At 46.4% G+C, this 19,033-nt stretch overlaps 1 protein-coding gene across 1 annotated transcript in view; it reads left to right on the plus strand.

Moving 5' to 3' along the window:
• Nucleotides 1–19,033, plus strand: part of LOC126252611 (Ca(2+)/calmodulin-responsive adenylate cyclase) — a 370,372-nt gene that overhangs the window by 58,928 nt on the left and 292,411 nt on the right. The window lies entirely within an intron of this gene.

The raw sequence follows: 19,033 nt of genomic DNA on the forward strand, positions 1-19,033 counted from the left end.
TTACTTAACTTTCGTGCATGATACCTGACAAATTTTACGTAGACCAGTGAGTTTTGTGTAATCCGGAAACTTGTCCAATTTGGAAAATTATTTTAGTTCCAGGCGATTCCGTTTTGAGCAAGTTTTACTGTATTTCCGAAACGGCTAAGTTCGTGAACTGTTCGCATGCTGCCATGGTGAAAGTATGCCTTGCGTGGCAAAATGGCACTATCCAAGACCGGTGCCGAGGCAACCGTGGTTCCATAGGTGTCAGGGGTGAACGACCGCTGTGGTGATGTGTACGGGCGAAGAGACGTGAAGCTGTTGAGAAACAGACCACCCAGACGAACCGAGGGGCTATTAACTGTCTCCTCGACGACCATTCAGCGAACGTCACTGCGTATAGACCTCCGCAGGGGGTGCCTGGTTCATACACTCCTGCTGACTGCTGCTCATCGGCGACGAAGACTGGAATTTGCGCGCCAGTCCTGCAACTAGTCGCCCACTGAGCGGCGACGGGTGGGCTTCGCAGGTAGCCACTGGCGTCTACGGCGCGAAACGTCTGAAAGTAAACGCTCTGCGACAATTGTCGGAAGGGTCGAGGCCGAAGGAGGGAACTTTATGGTCTGGGTTGTTCCTCGCATTCTGAAAGGCATAGTAGGTAACGCAAGTATACATGTATCCTTGGGGACCATGTCCATCTCTAAATGCAGTTTGATTACCCTCAGCACGGTGGCATCTACCAGCAGGACAATGCAACGTGTCGCACCTCGCAGTATACATACGTAGTTCGAAGCGCACCAGGATGAGTTTACCAGGCGCCACTGGCCACCAGACTTACTGGATCTAAACGAAGTCGAGAATCCGGGACCACCTCGACCGGCCTGTACGCGCTGTGGACCCTGAACCGAGAAACATAGAGCAGCTGGCCGAGGCACTCGAGTCGTCATTGCTCCACATCCGTAACGAAACTTTTCAGAACCTCATTTCTTTCTGCACGTCTCGCAGCAGTCCGCGCTACAAAAGGTTGTTATTCAGGCTTCTGACTGGTTCAAAAAATGGCTCAAATGTTCCTGAGCACTATGGGACTTACCTTCTAAGGTCATCAGTCCCCTAGAACTTAGAACTAATTAAACCTAACTAACCTAAGGACATCTCACACATCCATGCCCTAGGCAGGATTCGAACCTGCGACCGGAGCGATCGCGCGGTTCCAGACTGTAGCGCCCATAACCGCTCGGCCACCTTGGCCGGCTCTTCTGACTGGTGGTCACATTAATGTGAGTGTATATGCGGAAGTAATTTATTGAAGTCGTTGCTGCTGAAGGTGAAAATTAAAAACGTTTTATTTGCAACATTTAGCTACACCTTCCAGCTACTTGTCTACAGTCACCACTCCGTGTTAGACATTTGTCGCAGCGTGTTACCCACTTTCCAGTACCCTCGTCATAGAAGGCAGCAGCCTTTGATTTTCGCCAATTCCGTACGCTGGTCTGCAGACCATTGTCTGTGCCAAGGTGTTGTCCTCATAGCCAGCGGTTCGTGTGAACGAAAAGATGAAACTCGAAGGGACACAAGTCCGGCTTGTGCGGTGAGTGATCAAACAATTCCCAACGAAAACGCTGCGGGATCATCTTCGCTGCAGTAAGCGGCCGAGGATTATCACGGAGAAAGAAAGTCGTGACAGTTACGTTATGTAAGTGCTGGCAGTCAGGCGAGACCCCTCTGCAAGCCTTCCAGTTTGGCATGAAACACTATTTTTTAGGTCCGTTTACGTGCTCAATGTGCACTAAGAAGCCGGCCGCTGTGGTCGAGCGGTTCTAGGCGCTTCAGTCTGGAACCGCACGACCGCTACGGTCGCAGGTTCGAATCCTGCCTCGGGCATGGATGTGTGTGATGGCCTTAGGTTAGTTAGGTTTAAGTAGTTCTAAGTTCTAGGGGACTGATGACCTCAGATGTCAAGTCCCATAGTGCTCAGAGCCATTTGAACCATTTTTGCACTAACATCTGGAAACAACGACTTGACGCTATAGACTGGCACACTAGAGACACTGCGCAACACATCTGCGCAAAGCGTCTCTGAATTGCCCCTAGCCGCGCGGGATTAGCCGAGCGGTCTCAGGCGTTGCAGTCATGGACTGTGCTGCTGGTCCCGGCAGAGGTTCGAGTCCTCCCTCGGGCATGGGTGTGTGTGTGTTTGTCCTTAGGATAATTTAGGTTAAGTAGTGTGTAAGCTTAGGGACTGATGACCTTAGCAGTTAAGTCCCATAAGATTTCACACACATTTGAACATTTGAATTGCCCCTAGGATTTTAATTTCTCGACCGATCAGAGATTGAAAAACAGCCTCACTCGGGTTGTGATGACTTAGAGGATTTTGGGAGGGCAACAGGTATGTAGAGCCAGTTGACGGCCGCCATAATGTCTTCAAAGCAGTGAGAAAAGAATAACCCATGTATTCATTACAAGCAGTTAAGCTAGCACCGGATTATGGGGTGTGCTGAGTTCTGCACACAGCCTCCGGAGGCATCCGGCTGAAGGAGTCGCGAAGCCGAGCGGAGCCAATGGCGACAAAACGTTGTGAGCACCTTGCCAAGTGTAAGGCTGCGTCAGCCCTGGGCAGGCGCCAGGCACGCGCCTACAGCGAGCGCCGTAGTAAGTTGGTCACGCCGTTGGTGAAAATGTGCGACGCAGTGCAGAAAGCACCCGAGCGCGCAGAGAAACCTTCCTCGGCAGCTAGGTGCGTGCAATTGCGAATCGTGTACTGCCTTGTGCACGCCCTGAAGTCAGCCAATAGATACGCCGCCACCCCCCCCCCCCCACCCCAACCACCCCCACCCGTTCAGATCCGGTCAGCATCAGCGCTGCCCGTACCCCGCAGCTATTGCAGGCGGCATCTACTAGCAGTACGCTGGATGCCCAACATCAGGTCGAAGCCCGTCGTGGAGTAACCTAACCCTCGGAGTGGGTGCAGACGATGCTGCACAACCGGGCCAGGCGGCATTTATGGTCACTCGATCCCGCTCTGTTTTGAGAGGACATCATTTTTGATTACGTAGGCTCCAGAAGCGGCGCAGTGCCAGGCGTGGTCGTAGCGTGATCCGGGTCACCACTGCGACAGCCTGGTCCCCCGTAATATGCTCTGTCAACAGTGTTCCAGCCCCGCCAGCAGCAAGGGAGGCTGGACGAACGTCAACTAACCTCGTTCCAGGTCCAGAGCGGGGGATTCCGTCACCCCACCGACGCCTCTTTACATCTTCTTGTTACATCTTCTTGCATCAGACCGCGGCAATAGCTTTCCGTTCGCTTGGCCAAAGGTTACGGCCGCGCACAACAACACGGAGAGAATGATTTGTCTACACATTACAAAGCTCCTGTCTCCAGATGGTGCGTTTTGCACGACGCGTATTAAGAATCAAAACCTGCAGAAATACAAAATTACTCTTACCAGTTGGTAAAGTATTTCTACCCACTAATAAGGATAATTTTGCTGTGAATTCTGTGCTTTTCACGCTGTCGTCTTCTGTCCAGAAATGAACAGCAGACAATGCTTATTGTGCTATATTTTGTGTTCTCATTGCATTCCCTGAGTATAGGAAGTATGACGGCTTGTACAGGGTGTTCAAAAAGAAACGCTACTTTACTGGGAAACGACTGTTACAAGAGTTCTTGGCAGTGACCTCCATTATGCGAAGAACGAGAGCTAGTCTGCCTGTCGTGTCTGCAGTCGTGGTATACAGTGGAATCCCCTTGTCCCAGAACCGTAGCATGCTGGCGCTAGAGAATCCAAAACAAGCTGGTGCACGTAATTAATAAAAATTTAGTATTGTGCATAGTCCGTGTCCAACTACTGCGGAAACGTGGCTAAAGGATCACTTGCATTAACCTGACACTTCTCTAGCTTTTGCGCTGCTGCCGAAAACCAATTACTCCACGATTCTCATTTTTATGAACTGCGCGCATCGTCTTGTTTTGGCATCTCTAGCGGCAGCGTGCTACGGTTCGGGGACGAGGACGTTGCAATGTGTACAATAGCTAAAGACATTTACCTGAAGCAAAAAAATAACGTAATTTTAATTAAAACTCTCTGTACACTCTTAAAACTGGCCTAAAATTTGTAGGTTTCTTGTTGACGCGTGTTCTTCTGTGTGAGAAATAAGGTGGTAAATAAGAGAAACGACTGCGTGTTTTCGGCGTGATTTCGCGCTATAGTCCTGATTCATAGTGTATCATGCTTCTTCCTTGTTCCTACTTGATCTAATGACAGCTCTTTTCACTGTTATACGCTGTTCGATATAGTAGTCTTGCTTCTTTATGTACCGTGTCTAATGTTTCCTCGAAAGTGTTTGTGGAAATTACTTCAAATGGATTAATCCGAGTACGGTTGCTGTATTAAAAAAAGTTCGAAACTTTTTGGCAGATTAAAATTGTATGCCAGACCGGGACTCGAACCAAGGATCTTTGCCTTTGCTCTACCGCTTGAGTTACCCATGTACGACTCACGACCCTCTCTCACAGCTTCACTTCCGCCAATACTTCGTCTCCTGCCTTCCAAACTTCCAAGTTTCAAATCAGCGTACATGCCGCTGCAGAGGGAAAATTCATTCCGGAAAAGGAAGCTCGTTAAGTGTTCGGAACTTCGTTAAATTAATGCGTACGATGTCTTCTTTCTTATGTGCTTAATTTAAACAGCAGAAAGCAATCATTTCCACTTGATTATTTTTATCCGCTGCATCTCTAAGCGAACAGAGACGGCGCGATTGCAGCGCAGTACATATGTACTGGAAGAATCGTGCTTCCAGGTCCTTGATAAAAGTTACTTTCATGAGGAAGCAGTCTTACAAAAGAATCAGAAGACCCTTTGATTTAATACCAACTTCTGGAGGAGCTTAGAATTTTGCCTATTTAGTGCGGTAGCTGGGGTAAAATACAGGGAACGAAAAGTTATTAAGAACCAGACTGCAGTAATAAGTACGATATTGCAGTGCTTATGTTGTTAACAACACAAACACTGCGATATCGTATTTCTTCGCCAATATCACGCAGTGACTTTCAATTAAAAATTTTCTTCCTCCCTTCGGGTTCAAATGGCTCTGAGCAGTATGGGACTTAACTTCTGAGGGCATCAGTCCCCTAGAACTTAGAACTACTTAAACCTAAGGACATCACACACATCCATGCCCGAGGCAGGATTCGAACCTGCGACCATAGCGGTCACGCGCCTAGAACCGCTCGGCCACCACGGCCGGCCCTCCGTTCGGGAATTACGTAATGTATTCACCAGCACAGGTTATGACGCAGAAATGGCGACATGTGGAAGTTTGGGTCAGGCCGTGTGTCGTGCAGAGACAGCCAAAGCTGTGAAGGTGACCGCTCGCGGAAGCGGCAAATCCGGGTTCGAGTCCCGGTCCGGCACAAATTTTCACTGTTGTCATTCCATTACTGCAACTGCGAATACATTTCATGCAGTAGTAAGAGTCGAAGGGCATGAAAGAGAAGCAGTAATTGAGAAGGCCGTGAGACAGGTTTGTAGCCTACCCTCTATGGTTTTCACTCTCTGCATTTAGCAAGCTGTGAAGATAACCGACAAGAAATTTGGGAAGGGAATTAAAGTTCAGGGAGAAGAAATTACATCTTTGCGATTAGGCGATGACGACGTATTTGTATCGGCGATGCGGACTTGGAAGAGCAGTTGAACTAAGTGGGTAGCGTGTTGAAATATGCACGTATATCGGATGACTACCAACAAAGTAAATCGGGGATAATGGTCTGTAGTCGAACTGAATCAGACGTTGCTGAGGAATTAGATTAGGGAATGGAACACTAACAGTTGTAAATGAGTTTTTCTGTTTGGGCAGCTGATGGTGGCCGAAGTAGAGAAGATATAGAATTCAGACTGACAGTATCAATAGAAGCGTAAATATGAGGAACTCTTTCCTCAAGATATTTGTATGGAGTACACCTTTGTATGCAACTGAAACATGGACGTAAACGCGGTTCTAGGCGCTAGAGTCTGAAACCGCGCGACCGATACGGTCGCAGGTTCGAATCCTGCCTCGGGCATGGATGTGTGTGATGTCCTTAGGTTAGTTAGGTTTAAGTAGTTCTAAGTTCTAGGGGACTGATGACCTAAGATGTTGAGTCCCATAGTGCTCAGAGCCATTTGAACCGTGGACGTAAACAATTCAGACAAGAGGAGAACAGAAGCTTTTCAAACGTGGTGCTACACTAGAATTTTGAGAGTTAGACTGGTAGATCGAATAACTAATGAGAAGGTACTAAACCGAAGTGAGGAAGAAAGAAATTTATGACAGAAGTTGAGTTAAAGATGGACTGGATCGATCTGAGACACTGATCAAGGAATCTTTTCTTTCGTAATGGAATGAATTGGGGTGGAGAGGGGGGGAGGTGATTGATGACACCACGGCATGAATACAGTAAGCAAGTTCATATGGATGTGGGTGAGAGTAGTTACACAGACATGAAGATGTTTGCACAGGATGGAGTGGCGTGGAGAGCTGCATCAAACCATTCTACCGGCTGAAGACGACGAAAACAACAACAGATGGTGCAGCGTGCCTCATGCTCTTCCCTCCAGTGGTATCGTTGTATGGGATGGAAACAATAATCTTTTCCGTGTATCGTCTCTATAAAATAATCTTGTCTGCGATAAACGTTGCGCTGTCCTAATCACTTCTGTACCGAACCACAGAGCGAGATGCCGCATTGATTAACACACTGACCTTGCATTCTGTCTGTCCATCAAGGGTTAGGTTTTCGCTTATTGGAAGCGATGGGATACTTATTGGAAGCGATGAGATAGTTTCAGTAAAAGGGTACCGCCGACTCTCTTCCTTAGTTAGGACAGTGACTTCATCATCGATGGGATATCAGTCTGTGCAAATAAAAACGTAAATGTTCTTTTGTTCAAAATCGTGTGTCTCCGAAACTTCTTGACCGACTGCTTTGAAGTTGTTACTCAACATTCCACTGGTATACGTACGTGTTTTTATTTACCTATTTTTACATGTATTTAATACGTAAATTTATAAAAAAATTAATAACAGAAAGACAGTGTTAGCAAACAGCAAAGTTGTATTTATGGCTTATTGGTTTATGATTAGAATACTACTACAGAACCTGAATTTGAAATAAAAATAAACAAGGCTCAAAGTCAGAGAGAGAGAGAGAGGGGGGGGGGGGAAGGGGGAGATGGTCAGAGGGGTGCGAGGAAATAGACATAGAAAATGGGAAGGAGGAGATGGACAGGGAGAGGAGGGGGGTCAGAAAGAGATAGGGGGGGAGAGAATTGTGGAGGAGTCCCGGAGGGGGGGGGGGTGAGTTACGGACTAAAAGGGAGGAAGAGAGAGGGGACAGGAGGAGATAGAGACAGGTGGGGGGGGGAGGAAAAGATGGACAGTGAGAGGGGGTGGAGGTGATGGACAGAGAGACTGGTAAGGAGGAAGAAACTAGCAAAGAAAGGGGAGGTGGACAGCGACGTGGGAGAGAAGGAGATTAGGACTTACATCCAATTCCTGTACATTTTGGAAATGATATTTGGTTGGTTGATTTAGGGTAGTGGACCAAAAAGCAAGGTCATCGGTCCCACCGGCTTAAGGAAGGCTGGTGAAGGAAGTCGGTCGCGCCCTTTCGAAGGAATCATCCCGGCATTTGCTTGAAGCGATTTAGGGAAATTACGAAAACCTAAATGAGGATTTCCGGACGCGGATTTGAACTGTCCAGTGTGCTATCCACTACGCCACCTCGCTCGGTTTTTAGAAATGTGGTTTCTCTTTTCGTCCTTTTCCTTTTAGGCACACTGAGCCACAGCGAAGCTGGGCTGGGTGCCGATAGTCTGATTATAAAATCCAAGACGTCTTCAAAAGTTTCAGATGTCATGGTGCACTTACACATCGAAATAACTGTCTCGATCCCATATCTCATATTTCCAAACTGTACACTAAGCGTTTCGGCAGACGGCTATCGTCAGATTCGACGAGAAACATGCCTGAAACGATGCAACTGAGTACAAAGGTGACGAAACAGTGTTTTTTGTACTGCTTACTTGTTTTTCTTGAACGTGATGTTGACAGTCTTCCTAGTCTTGATGTGTATCAATAAAATGCAATTTAGACAGGTCTTTCATTTTACAAGAAATCTAATCCTCTTCTTTTTTTCTCTACAGAATAGGAACATTTTGATCGACGTTGTATGTAGTGTTGGGTACTGGTTGATGTCATTTCATGTTCTACCTCTTCGTTTTAGTCCCCTTCTCCCATTTTCTACGGAGTAACTCGACGGCAGTTTCGCAGTATTTTCCTCAATAAACAGCGAAACTGCAAATCAGATGCTATAACAACCGCCATTTCGATGATAATAGCCATCATGGGAATATTCGCAACTGCGGGAGGAAGGCCCTCCGTACAGCTTGGCGTGACTTCAGCAGAGGGGTCACTGCGGTTATAAAATGTATGAGCGAGCCCCAAGGTGTTTACAGCGACCAGAGAATGGAGGGGGTGGGAGGGGGAAATCAAAAGTAAATTGCAATGGAAGGGCTGTGGAAGCTGCCAACACTTTCACGACCACCCCTTTCTTGTAATCCAGTTTACCAAATGTAGCTGCTTGCTGTGTTCCATGTTCTACTGATTTTGCAATTGTAAATTCCGAAGTAGATAACGCCACTGTAAACCCTAGTCCCCGATTCCTTAAAGAATATAACTCCCATGTATAAAAGGGCTTCAGACGTCTGATTACTTCACAAATGAGTTATTGTGCTGTAAAAGCTATAGTTCATGTCATAGGTGGTGTCCTTAGTAGTGCATGTACTTACGATCTGCAAAGTGGATAGCGATTATATTTGGAAGTGATGAAATAGTAAATTAAAACTTCATACCAGATGTTGAAGTTCCAGCGCAAGAAAAGTAAAACTGTTTTCTTTCGTTATTTGTGTGTGTGTGTGTGTGGGGGGGGGGGGGGGGGGGTATCGGACATTTTGATAAGGTTTGAAATGATGTGTTTGGTTTGTTGGAAATCACTAAATGTTTTCATTTTCTAATACCGGATGAATATAGTCTGAGTAATTTGCGCGCCGTGGTTTCCGCCGCCTCGAAATACAGACACAGTTTCCAAATGTAGTACTTGTGAATACAACAGTGTATTTCGAATAGATAACGTTTTAAGTAATACAGTTGTACTTCTTTTGTCGTTCGTCTTACAACCTGTATTCAAGAGACTACGTATTCCTCGTAACTGATCTTCAAAGTTCTTGCCGTTTCTGATAGAACTACATTGTCATCGGCAAGCAGAAAGTTTTTATTACTTCTCACTGAACTTTAATCTATTTTTAAATTTGTCTTTGGCTTCCTTTGAATGTACAGAGTGAACAACGATAGAAGTAGGCTGCAACCCTGTGTCACAGTATTCATAAATTTTCTGAAACACTGTGTTCTGTGTTTAGGTGTAGCATAGGCGGCGGCAGCAGCTTTGGAAGTGCTAGGCCCCTATGCAGTCTGTATTTTAAAGCGCTTTACGTACGTCCATTTTTAAAGCGCTTTTATGTACGCCCATAATGAAGATTGGCATCGGCTCGTCACGCTTGGTGCCTCCGCGTTTTACGAGTAATTCGCCTGTGTTGGGGTGCGCAGTCTCTGAAGTTGGTTCTCGCCGTTCTGTCTGTTACGGGAGCACAAATTCGGAACGAGCTCTTCACTGGTGGCGACCGCAGCCGAAGCCAAGAGCGGCGAGCTTTTATTGATATCGATTCGGAAGGGGACGAAGACTGTTGGTTGGTTGGCGGGGGTGGGGGGGGCGGGGCGGGGGGGGGGGGTTGCGCTGCGGAGGCGAGTGGACTAGGAGGAGGAACGCGGCGGAGGACGCAGATTCTGCCGCGGGCTTACTTGTGGTTCTTGGCCGTGTTCTCTGCAAACGGCCGACAGCAGTGTACTGCACAGCCCTCCCCCCTCCCCCCTTTCTCTCTCTCTCTCTCTCTCTCTCTCTCTCTCTCTCTCTCTCTCTCCCACCAAAAGACTAAAAAAAATAAAAATAAAAGGAGCTCCGTTTGCTCGGCGAGGTGAAAAATTTATCGGGAGATCTTTTTACATGCATGCTAGATAGCACGTTTTTGAAACTGCCGCTATTCATTCCTTTGCAACTGTTATTCAGATTCGGTCTCTGTAAGGTTTCCAGCAGGAGTATTTTTTTTTTTTGTCTACTCTTGCACAGACACTATTTCTCACGCTGAGATAATGAGGTGGATCTGGCGCAACGAGACGAACACTATTTTGTTGAGTAGCTGTACTGGAAAGCATACGACTGCTTTATTTTCAAGTTTCTGTCGCTTCGCGTCTGCTACGTTTCGTCACCATCGCTAGGGACTTTTGTTAGATGACGGACACAAAAGTCATTGCTCTCCGCTTGGACGCTGCAAACTCCTATCATGATTTGAACCTCCATACAAGTTTCTCGGTTCAGTCGGGATTCCGTAGAAAGTGGCACAGGTGACGTAAAGTATACTGGACAAGCCTTCCTACCGGACACAGCGCTTGTTAAGATGACCCTTTCTTGGATTATCCTAGTGAATCGGCGCATAGGGTTTCCTCCTACATCTAATACGTGATGTTCTCGTAAATAATGTCCCCAGAAGCAAATCTAGTAGCGCATTGGATTCATCAGAAGATGCAAGCAGGCTACCTGTGATTCAAATTAGTGGTGCGGGTAGCTAGTTTCTGTGGAAGTTGCGCGATGTCATTACGACGCTGTTATTTGAAAACACTGTACAAATGTAACAGTTTAGTATTGTGAAGCGATTCCTTTCACCAAGTTAAGAAGCTTCAGGAGCATGGTAAAGTCGAATATTATGTAAAAACTGTATCGTAATGTATTCTGTCGCTGACTCTCACATATTGTCAGGCTCAGAGTATGTCCTGTCGCCGACTGGCGAACTCAGCGCGCAGCCGAAATCTCTTGGCGTACTTTCTGACTCTTCGTAGCCCTTCGTACATCTTCGATAAGTTAACAGTAGTCATCTGTTGACTGAATTTACAAGTTTGCAGCATAGTATTGTTGTCGTGACGAAGCTCTGATGAACCATAGGCTCCTACTAGTACCAGTTCTCCCAAAAGATGACTTTAAACAATGTTTAATAAAGTAAAATCTGTGCTTCCCGCTAGAAAACTAGTGGTTTCGCTACATTTTTACTGTCGAGTAAGATCCGCTCTCAATGCTAGCTTTCCCCTCTCCATTCGGGTGATGAATCATCGCGAGATACGGTCCACCTCTGCCTCACTGAGAACCTGCTCCGTGCTCACTGCCGAGTTTCCGATTTTCAATAAGCGTAAAATTTGAAAAAGTAAAAATCTCCCCCCAAAACAAAAAAGAGAGGGACAACTGACAATTCGAAGCAAACTTTTGTTATGAGCTGGCCTTGCTGTAGAGTTAATGTAGATCATCTACAGACAAACATGAACCAACAATTTATTTTTAATCAAATGTAGTCGAAAATAAATAGGGAAAAATCTGGTAGCGAGCGAGCACTTGGTAACCGGGAAGAACTGATAAGAAAAAAACTTTTGGGAAACTTAGCAAAAAACGGTTCTAATATAGTGGTGAAGGTACTATGAAAGTTTGAAGTGACCATCCGGTGATACGTTCTTACACCAGGATAATGATAGTCCCTCTTGTATGGTCTCCAGTACAATGGGCTGTTGGGAGAATCGCATGGTATTTTCTTAAAACGCTGAATTATCTCAATCTGTAACGACATCGACCATACTGCTCAGTTTCACATTCCTATTCAGTCCCTTCGCAGTGGGTAGCTGTCAGTGGAGAGAGATAGGCCCAGTAGCCTAGTTTCAGTATTCAGTACACGATTAAAACTTTAACGAAAATAATTATGTCGATATCTCATACTGCCTTTTTTTAGGTTTTTCTCGCGTCCATCCAAGTAAGTCCAAGCCCAATCTCACAAAGAAAATACAAATTAGCAAGAACAGACACCTGACTCTTTTCGAATATTTTTTTTTCATTTTTAATTTCGTTGATGAAAATATAACTTTCAACTGCTAAAATCGGTCATAATCACTTGTACCTTCTGGCATCTGTGAGTGAAACAAATAGAGTTAAAATTGCAAAAGCACACAAACCAGACTTTAGACATCGCACAGAGTAAAGGACAAGACAACTTAGGTTACAGTGGCGGGAATGGCACGTGACCACAAGAAATAAAATGACGATACAGCCCGGATGCGAGGCTTACCCAGGATTTTCGGAGGGAATTTAATGCAGAAGAGACCACCGAAGCCAGGCTGCAATTAGAAGGGGTGACCGATATGAAAGGAAGGCAGTAGTGGCGAAGAGAATCAGAAAAATCTGTACATTGAACTAAGAGTAAAGGAAACCAAAGATGAATTTCTAAATCTGACTTCATTACAAAGAGAAGTACATACTACATTGTAATTAAAACAATACATGAAGAACAGTTGAACGTAATTGATAGTGTCTTGAAAAAAGTAAAACAAAAAGAACTGGAATGCAGTCGGATTAAGTGAGGCGATGCTGAGCGAATGGGATTAGGAATAACACTTTGAAAATTAGATGAGAAGATCACATAACTGATGCGGAGGTACTAAGTAGAATTAGGGAGAACAGAATTTTGTGGCACAACCTGACTAGAAGAAGAGATCGGTTGGTTGGACACATTCTGAGGCATCAAGGGATTACGAGTTTAGTACTGGAGGGAAATGTGGGGGGTGGGGGGCTTAAAAGCGTAGAGGGAGACCAAGAGACGAATCCAGTAAGCAGATTCAGAGGGATGTATGTTGCAGTAGTTAGTCAGATATCAAGAGGCTTACAGGAGAGGATAGAATAGCATGGAGAGCTGCATCAAACAAGCCTTTGGACTGAAGAACAGAGCAACAACAAGGCAGAATGGGATAAGTGAGGGGTCTAGAAAACTTCGCAATTGAAGGAAGAATGGCCCCCCTCCTGCTAGTATGACGAAATTACCCAGGGAATTCCCCAGTCCATATCGCATGCAGGGTGTCTGTTTTGTGACTTTCACATCGAACACATCAACGGCTATCTGTCCGCTGTAGCATAAAACGTGATTCATCTGGAAAGACCACCTGTCGCCACTTAGTGGACGTTCAGCTGCGGTACTGACGTGCAAATTACAGCTTTCGTCGCCGATGAACAGCAGCAATATGGATGCATAAAACTGGCGCCTGCAGCGGAGGCCCATACGCAGTATCGCTCAGTGAACGGTCATTGAAGAGACACTTTCGGAAGCCCCTTCGTTCATCTGGGCCATCAGTTGCTCAGCAGGTGCACTTCCGTGTGCCCGTACTAATCTCCACAGCCGTCACTCACGCCTGTCATCTATGGGCCGTTGTGCACCATCGTTGCCTTGGCGCCTGTTTTGGATAGCACCGCTTTGGCATCCAGGGTATACATTAACCACGGCAGCACACGAACAGTTTATAAACTTAACCGTTTCGGAAATGCTCCCACTCTTGGTCCGAAAGCCAACGATCATGCTCTTTTAGACTCAGATAAATTTCCCCGTTTAGTACAACGACAGCAGTGTTCTCTGCGTCCTGCCGACCCGCTTTATATATCCTGCACTGTTCGTGCTGCCACCTGCACGCTGGCGTCGAATACAGGTGGCGGTCACATTAATGGAACTTTACCGTGTAGTTTTCAGACTGTAGACAGCAACAGAATACAACCCTGCGGGAGAAATGGCTGTATTTGCACTTCTTGGCAGGTCGCACGAAGTGAAAAGTGCTCAATTAAAAAATCATGTTCATACCGTTCAGGTTCTGAGATATAGAAGTCGTGCAGATCTCATGCGGAGAGGGCACTTTGGCGATGACAATGGTAAGGGCCCTACCCCCGCTGCGCCACCTACGGCAGTGGATTCATAAGATAGGCGGCCTCGTGGCTGTCGATATCCCGTGCCAGCTGGTTCCAGCTCTGTTAGATTACTGGCCCTGGCGTGCGCGGCCCTCCTCCATTGTACCCGCCGCTGCTGGTGTCTGCTAACATCGTGGCGATGCCTATACCATCCCCCTCCACTGGAGCGGAGAGACGGCAGTCTAGGGTGGCACCGAGTCACCCGCCGAGCGCGGCTGTAAAGTTGCGAACTGCCGCCTGTGCCAGTTTTGACAGTTTCTCCCTGCCTCCAGTAGCTGGTATCACTTTCGTGTTCCTTTCGTCGATCGACACTATTGACGCCCGCACATTACGGCAAGCAGGTACAGTACTTTGGAAACTTACCGCCCTTGAAATGTTTTCCCAAAAAAAAAAAAAAAAAGCGTATACTGTGTTTTGGTAGAAAGAGAGGCATGGTCGCCGGTGGCTTGTTGCAGTGTTACAATATCATAATGATTTATTTCAGTTTTGATCCCAATTACTTTGGTTTTTGTGAAAATAGATTCACAACAGTTAAAACTCAAGTAATATCCGATCACCACAACGAACAACACAAAACACAGAGTGAAGATGCAAAAGTACTGTAATGTGGTTGCCGTCGGCCCGGGAATAGTTCAGCAAAGCGTCGTTGTCACGCTGTTCCAGTGCATTCAGTGCACTCATACACGAGGTGCATATCGGCCAACTCTTCGCCAGGAAATCTATCGATACTGATATGTATCTGTATTACGGTTCATCTAACAGTTGAAGAAAAACGAGCCCGACGCAGAACCTGGAAGTACTTAACGTGTTTCACGCGCCATCCGTTACAGTAGAATATCGAGATTACTCGTGTTTTCACGCGCCATCCGTTATAGTAGGATCTCGAGACAACTCGTGTTTCCTACACGCTGTCTGTAGATGCTATCTACTGTGATATATTTTTATCTATCTCGTCTATTTAGGTGTTTACGGCAGTAGTCAATGTATCAAACTACAGAGTGGCGCACGAAATGTGTTACTATTTTGCTTTTGAATATAAACTTTGTCAATACAATCTGAAAGGAACATATACTACAATGATGAACCGTCCATGGAGATTTGTTCTAACTCAGCACATGCTGAATAGGTCCACCATTTCGTTTCCTAACTTCCTTCAAACGAACACTGAAGTTAGTGATTACCCTACGGCACATGTCTTCCGTAATTTCACTGCAAGCTTGAGCTCCATTAAATCACGTGGAGGTTTCGGGAAAATTTTTTCCTTTAGGCACCCCCAAAGAAAAAAGTCACATGGATTGAGGTCTGGATTATTTTGTCCGTCATTGAAGCGAGCTGGAAACCTGAGTGAAATGATCCGCATGTTGAAATGCTCGTATAAAAACTCCAACACAGTTTTTGCAGTATGTGGCCTTGCTCCATCTTCCGTGAACCACTGCGTGTTGAAGGGCAAGGCAGTAGCAAGAAGTTGTGGAATTTAATGGAGCTCAGAAGACTTATTCTTCAAGCTTGCAGTCAAATTACGGAAGACATGTGCCGTAGGGTAATCACTAACTTCAGTGTTCGTTTGAAGGAAGTTAGGAAACGAAATGGACATATTCAGCATGTGCTGAGTTTAACAAATCTCCATTGAAGGCTCTTCATTGTAGTATATGTTCCTTTCAGATTGTATTGACAAAGTTTATATTCAAAAACAAAATACCACATTTCGTGCGCCACCCTGTAGGTGGCCTTCATGTACTTATTGCTTGTTGAGCGTTTTGGTATTTTAAATACTTCCTGGTTTACATTAAATGTATTCACAGTTGCGGACATGGATAACCATCAGCTGTAGAATTGAATGACAAATTTGTGCCGTACCGGGACTCGAAATCGGATTTCCCGCCTACCGCGAGCGGTCGCCTTACCCTTAGCTATCCGTGCACGACTCACGGGCAGACCCAAACTTGCAAGTGTCGTCAACCCTGTCCGGCATAAATTTTCATTGTCGTCATTCCATTCTACAGCTGACGGTTGTCCATGTTCGCAATTACGAATACATTTAATGTATTTCACAGCGGCTGTACTCACCGCAGTGCCTGCATCGAATTTAGAATGACACAGACATTCCAGTATCGTACTCACTGTTTTTCGCGCTTTTAGATATGGCCCTATAGAGAAAACGGTAGAAAATGAACGAATCTGAAATACTTTCGGACTTTTTGACGATGATCATTCAGATGTTCCTTGTGAGAATGACGATCGGCATTACATGTAAATGACTGTTTGTGATTCGGAGGACTATTCCAGTACAGTGACACATTTAGACCTGTAAAGAATAGTAATGTGGCTGTGTTTTCAAGTGATTCCGACGATAATGATGAAGAGATTCTGTTCTTGTGAATGATTGGTTTTGTTATATTGACAACCCTTGCGAGGCGGCGTCCGTGTGTCGCTCGAGTGTTAATAGTGTCATCACCAAGTGCCGTGAATGAATAGATTAAGTTTGTCTACAAACAAGACACACACAGCATGTACCGTCACAATTACGAAGTTGCGGAGATACTTTTAGTACAATATAGGTACAAAGATTAATGGAGGCACAAAATCGAACGAAAACCGACTCCGCTGTAATTAGTCACAAGACGCCACAAGGAGTTTATACTAAAAAACTCAGGAAAAATAACTGAACAGTTTCCGAAATTATGTCGGTGGAGTTCCATTACCTTGTGTTGCGTGCGATTAGTTAGCAACAAGCTGACTATTCGGGGATTGACTTCCATCACGCAATGGACTATCTTTTGAAGTATCTATAACAGGAAGACTGAGGGGAACGTTTAATCTAATGATGATTTTCTCAGCCAAGGAATCCGACAACACGGTGACGTAGTCACCAGACTCGCTAATAGAAAGTCAGAGCTTAAGAATCGTCAGTGGAATCGCCAAAAACTCACAGTAGGAACACACAACACATTTCTTTCTACATATATACGGAAGTGACAAAAGTAGTGCGATACCTGCCAATGTCGTATTGCGCCTCCTTTTGCAGTACCTCTACGTAGCATAATTCAAGAAGTCATTGGAAGACCCCTGAAGAAATATTGAGCCATGGTGACCCAATAGCTGTCCGTAATTGCGAAAGTGTTGCCGCTGCATGATTTTATGCACGAAGTGACCACTCCATTACGTCCATATCGGGAGATCTCGGTGGCCAAACCAGTCACGAATAGTTGTGGCCAGTAGAAACTGCGCAATGTTATCCATAAAAGTTCTATCGTTGTTCGAGAACATGAAGCCGATCGCGGTGGTCTAGCGGTTCTAGGCGCTCAGTCCGGAGCCGCGCGACTGCTACGGTCGCAGGTTCGAATCCTGCCTCTGGCATGGATGTGTGTGATGTCCTTAGGTTAATTAAGTTTAAGTAGTTCTAAGTTCTAGGGGACTGATGACCACAGCAGTTGAGTCCCATAGTGCTCAGAGCCATTTGTACCATTTTTTTGAGAACATGAAGTCCATGAATGGCTGCAAATGGTCTCAGAGAAGCCGAACACACAGATTTCCAGTCAATGATTGGTTCAGTTGAACCAGAGCACCCAGTCCATTCCATGTAAACACAGCCCTCACCATTTATGGAGCCATTACCAGCTTGCACAGTGCCTCGTCCATGGCTTCGTGAGGTCTGCGCCACACTCGAACCCTACCATCAGCTCTAACCAGCGGAAATCGCGACTTGGTTGACCGGACCACGGATTCCCAGTCGTCTAGGATCCAGTCGGTGTGTTCACGAGCCCAGGAGAGGCGCTGCAGGCGATGTCGTGCCGTTAGGAAAGGTACTCGTATCGGCCGTCTGCTGTCATAGCCTATTAACGCCATATTTCGCCGCACTGTTCTGACGCATACGTTCGTCGTGCGTCCCACATTGATTTCTTCGATTATTTCACGCCGCTGCTCTCTGCCAAGTGAAGGCCGTTAGCCACTGCGTTGTCCGTGGTCAGAGGTAATGTCTGAAATTTTGTATCCTCGGCACACTTTTGACACGTTGGATCACGGAATATTGAGATCCCAAAAGATTTTCGAAATGGAATGTCTCATGCCTCTAACTCCAACTACCATTCCACGTTCAGAGTCACTTAATTCCAGTTGTGCGGCCATGATCACGTCGGAAACATTTTCACACGAATCACCTGAGTACAAATAACATCACCGCGAATATATTGCCGTTTTGGACCGTGTGTGCACGATACTACCGGCATCTGTATATGTGCATATCGCTGTCTCATGACTTTTGTGGCCTCAGTGTGTACTTCGTAGGCTACTCTACAGTTCATGGCTGTGGATTTGTCATATTCCAGAAATGGGTGGTGCGAGATAATGACGGTGTTTAATTTTTTGCGCTATAATCGCTCTTAGTTGAATATCATGATCTATACACAATATACACAGTGATATTCGCCTTCGGAAGTACACCGATTCAGATTCCCGTCCTCACATGGAGATTAAGGTTTTCTGTGGTTTGACTAAATACACTCCTGGAAATGGAAAAAAGAACACATTGACACCGGTGTGTCAGACCCACCATACTTGCTCCGGACACTGCGAGAGGGCTGTACAAGCAATGATCACACGCACGGCACAGCGGACACACCAGGAACCGCGGTGTTGGCCGTCGAATGGCGCTAGCTGCGCAGCATTTGTGCACCGCCGCCGTCAGTGTCAGCCAGTTTGCCGTGGCATACGAAGCTCCATCGCAGTCTTTAACACTGGTAGCATGCCGCGACCGCGTGGACATGAACCGTATGTGCAGTTGACGGACTTTGAGCGAGGGCGTATAGTGGGCATGCGGGAGGCCGGGTGGACGTACCGCCGAATTGCTCAACACGTGGGGCGTGAGGTCTCCACAGTACATCGATGTTGTCGCCAGTGGTCGCGGAAGGTGCACGTGCCCGTCGACCTGGGACCGGACCGCAGCGACGCACGGATGCACGCCAAGACCGTAGGATCCTACGCAGTGCCGTAGGGGACCGCACCGCCACTTCCCAGCAAATTAGGGACACTGTTGCTCCTGGGGTATCGGCGAGGACCATTCGCAACCGTCTCCATGAAGCTGGGCTACGGTCCCGCACACCGTTAGGCCGTCTTCCGCTCACGCCCCAACATCGTGCAGCCCGCC

This window comes from Schistocerca nitens, chromosome 4, assembly GCF_023898315.1.
Source record: "Schistocerca nitens isolate TAMUIC-IGC-003100 chromosome 4, iqSchNite1.1, whole genome shotgun sequence".
Classification (NCBI taxonomy): Eukaryota; Metazoa; Arthropoda; class Insecta; order Orthoptera; family Acrididae; genus Schistocerca; species Schistocerca nitens.